The sequence below is a fragment of the Fundulus heteroclitus genome, chromosome 22 (assembly GCF_011125445.2).
Source record: "Fundulus heteroclitus isolate FHET01 chromosome 22, MU-UCD_Fhet_4.1, whole genome shotgun sequence".
In the NCBI taxonomy this organism is placed as follows: Eukaryota; Metazoa; Chordata; class Actinopteri; order Cyprinodontiformes; family Fundulidae; genus Fundulus; species Fundulus heteroclitus.
Window position 1 is genome coordinate 1,836,601 of NC_046382.1, and position 10,174 is coordinate 1,846,774.

Here is a 10,174-nt window from a genome sequence, read left to right on the forward strand (position 1 = left end):
ATGTTAAATTTAAATCTAAATGTTAAATCTATATCTAAATGTTAAATTTAAATCTAAATGTTAAATCTATATCTAAATGTTAAATCTATATCTAAATGTTAAATGTTAAATGTAAATGTTAAATCTATATCTAAATGTTAAATTTAAATCTAAATGTTAAATGTTAAATGTAAATGTTAAATCTATATCTAAATGCTAAATCTATATCTAAATGTTAAATCTATATCTAAATGTTAAATGTAAATGTTAAATCTATATCTAAATGTTAAATTTAAATGTAAATGTTAAATCTATATCTAAATGTTAAATCTATATCTAAATGTTAAATTTAAATGTAAATGTTAAATCTATATCTAATGTTAAATGTAAATGTTAAATCTATATCTAAATGTTAAATCTATATCTAAATGTTAAATTTAAATCTAAATGTTAAATCTATATATAAATGTTAAATTTAAATCTAAATGCTAAATTTAAATCTAAATGTTAAATCTATATCTAAATGTTAAATGTTAAATGTAAATGTTAAATCTATATCTAAATGTTAAATCTATATCTAAATGTTAAATCTATATCTAAATGTTAAATGTTATATCTAAATGTTAAATTTAAATCTAAATGTTAAATCTATATCTAAATGTTAAATTTAAATCTAAATGTTAAATCTATATCTAAATGTTAAATCTATATCTAAATGTTAAATGTTAAATGTAAATGTTAAATCTATATCTAAATGTTAAATTTAAATCTAAATGTTAAATGTTAAATCTAAATGTTAAATCTATATCTAAATGCTAAATCTATATCTAAATGTTAAATCTATATCTAAATGTTAAATCTATATCTAAATGTTAAATCTATATCTAAATGTTAAATTTAAATCTAAATGTTAAATCTATATCTAAATGTTAAATGTTAAATGTAAATGTTAAATCTATATCTAAATGTTAAATGTTAAATGTAAATGTTAAATCTATATCTAAATGTTAAATTTAAATCTAAATGTTAAATCTATATCTAAATGTTAAATTTAAATCTAAATGTTAAATTTAAATCTAAATGCTAAATCTATATCTAAATGTTAAATTTAAATCTAAATGTTAAATCTATATCTAAATGTTAAATGTAAATGTTAAATCTATATCTAAATGTTAAATCTATATCTAAATGTTAAATGTTATATCTAAATGTTTCGAAAATATGCAAATTGACCACGCCCCCTATCGGGTTCTCGCCCACACCACCGACCTTGGATCAGCCATGAGATCCATCTGTGGAGGACACTGTAAACATGCCGCACGACGGCTGACAAGGCAACTTCCTATAACTATATAACTTTCTCCCTTTAACGGCAAAGTTTCTTGTTTTAATGAGAGACTTATCTTGCTTAAACGACATAATTTTCGTCTCATAACAACGCAACATAACCCGGCATCAGCTCGCGGGATATTTGAGTGTCATGGAGAAGAGGAGAGACGGAGGGGCGTCTTTTATTACTTTTTAAGAAGTCGTCATTTGTCGGAGGAATGTATTTCTGCACTGAGGAGTGACAAGGTAAGTCATAAATATACAGCAAGTCCTCTACTTGAAATTTGACCAATTCGGCAGTTATTTATAGTTAACAACTCTGCTTTGGATACACTTGCATTACTGTAGTACAGTCTCTGGCTCTGTTTACACGGTGAAAACAGGCTTGCGTTGCCTTTGTACTCTCCATTTACACACTACAAGGTTTAACTGTTGCTTAGGGGGACTTTCAGCTATAGCTGTGGGTTTATTTACAACAGTTTGCAGCCGAAACAGTCTTCCGCCAGCCGCTGTTTTCTTCTTCTGGGCAATTTGACGCGGAGCTTCAAAAATCACAGCGCTACTAGTGGTACGGCATGGGAATTACACCGTTCAAGTACTCTGTAAACAGGGCCTGTGACTGCAAATGTACCTATCTATGCCTTTATGTATTTTAATCAAATATGATTAAAATAAATTTTAATCCGACACTTGTAAGGCTAATTAAAAGTATTTGTATTCTACACAATGAAAGTGAGGCTAGATAAAGCTACATTTATCCATATTTTATTGTGTCAAAACAAAGATATGAATACAGAGCTTTCTAATGGGACAATTCACAAGCCAGTGAAGGACAACTATTAATATGAACTTCATTAATAAACCCAGTCAACTACTGACATGCTTTAATAAGGGGGAAAGCAAAAACTGATAATCGATTATCATTGCTGCAAATTCAAAAATTAATATCAGAATCTATCAATGAAAGCTCCTGGCAGCAAGGCACCATTGTTCTCAGTTTATTTGTTGTTCCATTTGTTTTTTCTGATGTCTTTAAACTTACTCAGAAAAGAAAACAAATCTTAATCAACAACATTGTTCCATTGCAGTCAAGGTTTAAGCAATTTTAACATTGATCCAGTCTAACCTTAAATCACAATTTTAAACAGCAGCTATTCTCCTTCTGATGGGAATTCTGTAAAAGTACTTTTTAAAATTCCCATAAACAAAAACATTAAGGTAGGAGGACCAGTATTAAGATAGCTTCATTAAAAATACAGCCAGAAAATGAATGTTCCCTTTTACATCTTAGAATGCCTGTGCATTTGATCTGACACTCAAAATTTAAATATTTAAAAACTTTGAATTTGGAATATTTAGCTTCTCACATTTAGCATAAGTAACGTGCTCAATTTTTAGAAAGAATAAATTATGTTATTTTTAGATTTTGTTTAAAATAAAAAACTTGAAAAAACAATAACAAAATCTCTGCTGTGTTTACAGGTTGGCATCTCTAAAGCTGAATACATGGATGGTGCTGTCCAAAAGTTACTGCTGGATATTTTCTTCCAGCAGTAACAGAGGGGGTACCACAGCCAGAATTCATATCGACATGGAGACAGAGAATGGTACAATGAAAGACATTCAAAGATTTTTGCGTCTTGATGACAGCTATCCTGAAAACTACTTCATTGTGGGATCCAGCACCCACAGCCAGCTCATCAACAGCTGGTGGGATTTCTTAAGGAAATGTCGTGCACAGTACTGGATGAACCTTTTTCAAAAACTGAAGAATACATATAGGGCTTGGTCGTCATGACGTATTACTTTGTGTGGCCGCCATATTGAAAGCCTCCGTGGCTCCGCCCCCGCTACTCAGACTACTGCCTATGACTACCGCATACTGTACTCCCTCTCTCAGCCGTGTTTTAATTTGATTAATTTTACCGTAACTTCATTTCAACCATGGTAAACCGTTGCTGTGTTGTGGGTTGTAACAGCGCAACACATGATCGCCATGGGAAAAACATAGAAAATGGGTTAACTTTCCACCGCTTTCCTGCCTGGAGGCGCAACCACGGGAGAGACAGCAAGCGCAATGAAGTTGTCGGCTCGCTTGGATCGCGGCTTTAAGACTACCGATCATAACTTTCCACAGTATCCCGATGTCAATGAGAGTATGTTCCCTGCATTTTCATTCTGGTAAGTTAAAGATGCACGGTTTTATTTAATAGCCTACATTGTTTCTTTCCTTCAGCCGCGACACCACATACATGCACATAAATACTAAAACGGCAGCGGGAAAAGGCTCAAATACGTGAGAAACCCGGAGGGTTTAGGGAGGGCTGGCAGTTAACGTTACTAACTAAACCTTTGAAACACATAGTAGCTAGTTAAAAGTACATTACATGTGTGAGTGGTTGTTAGCACTGACGGTTAGCAGGTGCCAGAGCCCGTCTGAGCACAGCTTACCTTTGAACGAGTTGCTGTGTTCCCACTGTTTGCTGGCTTTATGATCTGCCGCTCCTGAACCCATCCATTCGTGAACTGCACATGAGACTCCAAGGACTTGTAGCTTTGTAACTGTTCTGAAGTATAGGCGCTCACACCACAAACTAGGTAGCCGAAGACGTCCGATATGCAAAACAGTGGCAACAAGTGGTCGTCGGCGCTCTATAATAATGCTGATTTTGTCAACATACCGGTCCCTGATTTCTCTATTTAGTGTGTCCCGGTAAATTTCAGATCCTTTTCGGGATTTTAACATATTTTTTCTATCTATTCTTTCTCAACTCTACTTCTACGTCTCTTCGTTCAACAACGTTATGTCAGAGGTATTTTAACGTTGCGTTGCTGTCAATATGGCCGCCACGTCCCATAATGCAACGCGGATCCCGAGCCCTAATAGGGCCTAAATATCCCGCCAAGATAGCGCTGCGGGAAACCCTGATATTTGAGCCGGAGCAAATCGCTTTAGCGTCACGTCACAATTTGGTCGACCATACCGGGACATGTGACGGACATGCTCATTGGACCCGCTGGTTCACCAGCAGCCTGAGCGGAATGCACGGAGTCGACCCCCGTTAACGTGAACCGAGCCGCGGCTCCAAGAGGCTCAGTCAGCTGCTGTAGACAGTCATTGAAAGAGTAGACAGACATATAAAGAGTTTACGCCGCATTGGCTGCTGAGGCGCAAGAAATATGGCCGCCATCTTGGACAGGTCACCCGCTCCACTCTAATCTGTCTGATGATGAAGTGTCAGCGCATCATAAACTGGATACTAAACTGATTTTCACGGGGAGGTTTCTGCAAACGTCATACATGTAGGCATGATACCGGACACATGATTTGGCATATTTTAATATTCATAGTAGGCTTAACAATATTTGGAATATTCTTGTATATGGTATATGGTATGTATTATGGGTATTTTGCAAAAGACACAGGATATGTAATAAAATACACAATGAATATTAAAATATGCCGAATCATGTGTCCAGTATCATGGCTACTAATGACATTTTTGGGAGAAAACTATTTTAAAACATTTAGGCTATGTTACAAATACATCTTTCATGGGTTTTAATTTTCTCTGAGAATATCAGGTTTACCTAATATGCATATTTTTTTCCCTTTTCTTTTTTTATTTCAGACTGTTCTGTAATGTACTGTTGTGCTCTGGTGGTAAGTAATAAGTTTATGTATTTGATAGAAAATTGAATTGTGTTTGTGATTTTAAGCTGAAATAGGCAAATTTCAGGTTGTCAGCTTGTAGTGTTGTGGATCATAATGTTGATATGAGTTTGCTGTCTTTGCAGATACCATCATGTTGATCAAAACCAGAATCTACAATACACAGAAATATGTCAAGATAAAAGAGCCAAGCCTTGAGGAATTCTTAAATTCTGGTAAGTCGTACGCAGAATAACACTGTCAGTTACACACCGTTGATAAAACTAAAATAACTAAGCGTGTTGGTGTGTTTTTTTGTATCGATGGAAATCTTGTTTTGTTTTTTTGGTCATAGCTTTCTTGAAGTTCTCAGTTCCACCAGTCAGTGGTGTCAAGGTTTTTGATGAAACAGGAACTGAAGTGGATGCAGAGGTCTTCTCTGACATAGCGCAGCAGCCCAATACTGGCATACTAACCATCAAGTTTGATGACGGTATAGTTGCTCACTATAATTCATGGAATGTAATGATGAACTCAACTTTTTGATTGTTAAACACAAATTGGTATTATTCTGTCCTGTCTCTTTCTCCTGAACTTTAGATTTCAAGGAAACTTTACCCAGCAGTTCCCAAGAAGCAAATTCCAGTGCACTGTCTACTAGTAGTGGTGATGACACAGTCATTCTCGAAATCGTGTCCTGCAACTCAGATGACACAATCATACTGGAGGAGAGTGACAGTCCACCCAGAAAGCGACAGAGGGCAGATGAAGAGGCCAAACGTGTAAGTTGGTGTAGGAAATCTTTTTTCATTAGCAGTTGAGCAGATACAGTATGTATAATTCATTACTCTGGGAGTTACCATGTTTTGTTAGATTTTTAAGTGTATGTATTGTCAGTTGTGAAAGGCTTGTCCATTCACAGGTGGTTGAATTGGCGCTAAGGAGACCTGGGGGCGACCATATCATCAAAGAGTACCACCGCACTAAAAGCCTGACCGACTCCTCACGCCGACAAATGGTCAACATACTTGTGGCTGATATGACAGAAGCACATGGGTAATTTAGTTGTGTCTGTGAGACCTGATAACATTTATTATGTTCTTGTTATTGGCTTTGCTGTGAAATCATTGGAAGTATGTAATTTAACAGTATTGAGTTTACTCTTGTCAGGATGGCCCCACCACGGAATGTGAGAGAGATGTACGCTAGAGGCATAGTTCAGCTCTTCCCGTACTTGATGGATCCCTACTCTAAAAATGGATATGTAAGCTTTATAAAGGGTTTGCAGACTGAGATCAAATGATTATGTGCATGATTTTGAAAATGAAAATGGTGCATTTTCCACACCAATGATCCAGTTTTACATTAATATAACTTCCTAATTTCAACTATCTTACTGCTGTTGGAACTAATAAACCTTTTGTATTTTTGAAGGAACATTTCTATGATGGTGAAAGCGACAGTGGCTATCTGGCATGGCAGCTTAAAACTATACAGAGGAAAAGTGCTTCATCAGAAAGCAGAGGATCATCACGTCAGCTGACTGGAGGACCAGCAGCCAGAAGAGAGGCTTCCTTTAGTCCTGAGATGACATTAAGTGAAGAGCAATGCAAGGAGGCCATGGCCTTAATGAGATACTGTACTGACGAGGCTACTATCAAGCAGAAGATGAAAATGACATTTCAACATCGTCGCAGTATGGTCCTCGATGTAGAGAAATCCTCAGATGTCTTGACTGAATTTCCCCGCTTCAAAGATGTCAAAGGCCTGGTAATTGAATTTTTTGCATTAAAACATGTAATTGTCCTTTCAGTATGAATTACTGTTAACAGCAACATATCTCTCTCTCAATCTCTTGAATTGAATAAATATAATTTTCAACTGTTTGCACATCCATACATTTAGGTGTATACATACATACTGTATCTGCTCAACTGCTAAATATAAAACATAATATTTTTCCAGTCAGGCCCAATTTAAAAAGCTTGTGGTATTTCATTTTTCTGTTACAGATTGAGCAAGATTTCGTCCTGCAGTTTGGAGAAGATGTAGCTGCAAGATTTATGGAAAGGTTAGTCACAACAGTAGTGGTTTCAGCTGAGGATGATGAGGTCTTCCAATTGGCCATTGTTTTCATTCCTTGTCACATCTATACTTACCTTAAAGTGGGGAATTCTGAGATTTGGCATTGCCATGATAGTATGCCAATGGCAAAATGGTTCCTTGATATTTGTGACACTTAGTTTTTATTATTCTTATACATTAACATGGATCTTGTCTGTTTCTCACTATCTATGGGTGTTTGAATTTCTTTATCATAAATAACTTTTTTCTCTATCTAGGTGGCCAACAACATTCAAGCAAAGGGTCATTCAGCAGTGTAAGGCTCTCCCTTCTACAAGTGACCTTGATGAGCTTATCCATTGTGGTGAAGCTACACCGGATGAAGAGGAAATTGATGACACTCTTACACTTGGTTAGTGTGGTTTATTTTATTTTTTTAGGGGGTTGATTTCTTTTCCTGTTTTTATTTCCTCGTCTTTTTTTGGTACAGCTGTAATTCAAAATACTGATGTTTTTAAATTATAACATTGTATGTAACAATTTATGAAACATTTTGCTGTTATTTCCAAATACAGGCTGGGACAGTGATCTTTCATCCATTATCCTCCTCCTCCACCTGATACCTCCTTCAGCCCAAGGCCGGAGAAGACCAGGCAAGGTGTCAGCAGCCCAAGCTGAGAAACAACTTGTCGTGTTCAAGAAGGTTTGTGTTATTGCTTATGAGTATTATCTTTACAGATGGCAATAAGAGATTGGGACTGTTTTAATCTGTGCTTTTCAACTTTTAATTTTGAATTATTCTTTATCCTCAGAGTGGAACAAGTATTCAAGAACATGTTGATGCAATCAAATGCACCACTAAACCGTATCTTCTTGCTGTTGGGATGAAGAGGAGCACCATCCATGAGTTCTTCATTATTCTGGACAAGCAGGTCATACCGTGCAAGTCATCCAGTACCCTAGGAGCTTTTGACGAACTCTTTAAAGCACACTTTGTATTTGGTACCATGTACAACCAGATGCTCCACAACATGTTCACCTTCATTCAGACAACCATTTACAACATAGATATTGGTCAAGTCCGGGAGAACCCACGTGTTGCTGAGGTTAGGGCCAGGCTGCTGCACTAGTTAATAGATGACTCCAGGTTGGCAACATATTTGTCACTTTTCACTAAAAGCTCTTCTATCTGTATTTTGAGTGATTTTCCCATGTCACTCAGTCTTAATTGATATCATGGGCCTGATTTGTTTTGTTTGCCACTCTCATTTTGTGGGAACCAATGCCCTTGTGAGGCATTTGCGGTTGATTCATGGTTTATATCCAGGTAAATCACTTCGCCTAAAATGTGCTCAGGGAGGATGTTGTCGTGTTCTTAGTTCCTTTTCAGGTTTCAGGAAACATTTAAACTGTAAACATGCTGAGAACATTGAGAATGAAGCTGAAACTGATAACATTGTAGACAGTTATGATGCAACAGATGATACTCGGTCACAGGGACGTGCAGAGGGGGGGGGGCGGAGGGGGCTTGAGCACCTGCCCCTTTGCCCTTGGTGCCCAAAGTGCCCTTTTGTCAGGGTTTTTTTTTTTTTTTTTTTTTTTTTTTTTTTATGTGTGCGTGTTTGTTGGTGTGTGTGTGCATGGTGCATGTCCAAAAGAATAATAATTTAGATCTACCGTGGCTGGTTACATGATCCACATAACGTACCCTCACTCTGCCCTACTTTTCCTCTCGCAGCTCCCAGCTCCGCTGCCTCACGCTGGCCAATCTGTCCTGCCCACTGAGCTATATTATACACTGGAGTGCTAATCACCGTCTGTTTGAACGAGTCGCTGTGAAGCCACCAGCCGCCATATTGGTACTCCCTATTTCCCCCCAGTAACTAGGGAATATGTGCGCTACAGCATCGGATTTTCTCATGTTCAGAGGGGGCTTAAGACTTTTAAAATGTCAAATGCCATATACTTTTATGTTATGTTCTAAAAATATCAAGTACTGAGAAAGTTATGTGCTGATATATTTAGCATTTTATTCATTTAAATATATATGTTTAACATTTCTAAATATATAAATAACAATGTACAAAAACATATATTTACATATGTGTATACATATATATATATATATATATATATATATATACATATATACACATACTTATATATACATATATATATATTTAATATGAATAACATGTAAAATATTTCAGCACCTAATTTCCTAGTAGTTAATAGTGTTAGTACATCCACTGACTGTAGAATTACCTGTGAAATATTTTCACACAGTCAGAAAACTGCTTGTTGTTGCAACCAAATCCTATGGGATTATGTGAGAGTAGGGAGTAGCAAGATGGCGGCCAGTCACTTCAGTTTTTCGGCAAAATCAGCACTCCAGTGTATAATATACCTCAGTGGTCCTGCCCCTTTAAATCTGCAGCACACTTGACTGTGCTCTGTGCTGTTTAACTCCACTGTCATTGGTTATACTGCTTTAAATCCCGCCTTCCCTCTTTCTGATTGGCTGTTTTCTAGTCTGTCCGTGTGCGTGCTTGCTTGGAGCGGAAATTTCAGTTTTACAGTTATCATACAGGAATACTGTGGTTACCACAATTAATACTAGGCCACGGAACTAGTCCCAGTTAAGAAACTAATTATCTGCAGTAAAATAGGTGAAAGCTGCTGAGTGCAGTTCTGTAAAGAAGCAGGCGAGAGAGTTTTGATTTATGGAACTTGAGAAATGTAAGTAACCAACGTTAGCATCTCAAAATAGCATCTAATTCTGAAGTATAATGCATTTATCAACAGAAACCTAATCTGTTTTATAAAACTAAATATTTTGTGCCAGGCTGGAGTTCTGAAGCCGGCTGGAAAGATGGAAAAGCAAAGACTGTAGACTATTAAAAATTCTGATTCTTAGCCACAGCTGCCTGAAAAGAAAAGGTGAGGGTTTCCCTTTTACCAATATTTCGTTGCTATTATTGTTTAATTTTTTTGTTGACCCTCTGATGCAGTTCAGGTATAAATAGCAGGTGATATTTCTTTTATAAGATATACAACACAACAACACTATATGCTGCCTAAACAACTGCTATATTTTGTTTAGACTTTTACTTATTTATAATAGCGTAATTAGGATTTCACAAAATGATA

General features: G+C 36.4%; 3 long non-coding RNA genes across 3 annotated transcripts; all 3 read left to right on the plus strand.

Moving 5' to 3' along the window:
* The first annotated feature begins 4,937 nt into the window (after positions 1-4,937).
* Positions 4,938-5,337, plus strand: LOC118557099. Its single transcript, XR_004927592.1, has 3 exons — positions 4,938-4,972; positions 5,107-5,196; positions 5,316-5,337. It is a non-coding gene; the product is annotated as an uncharacterized LOC118557099 (long non-coding RNA).
* Positions 5,338-5,347: 10 nt separating this feature from the next.
* On the plus strand, positions 5,348-5,918 carry LOC118557098. The gene is made up of 3 exons (XR_004927591.1): positions 5,348-5,453; positions 5,561-5,742; positions 5,883-5,918. It is a non-coding gene; the product is annotated as an uncharacterized LOC118557098 (long non-coding RNA).
* Positions 5,919-7,392: 1,474 nt separating this feature from the next.
* On the plus strand, positions 7,393-8,509 carry LOC118557096. The gene is made up of 3 exons (XR_004927589.1): positions 7,393-7,436; positions 7,600-7,727; positions 7,837-8,509. It is a non-coding gene; the product is annotated as an uncharacterized LOC118557096 (long non-coding RNA).
* Positions 8,510-10,174: the final 1,665 nt, after the last annotated feature.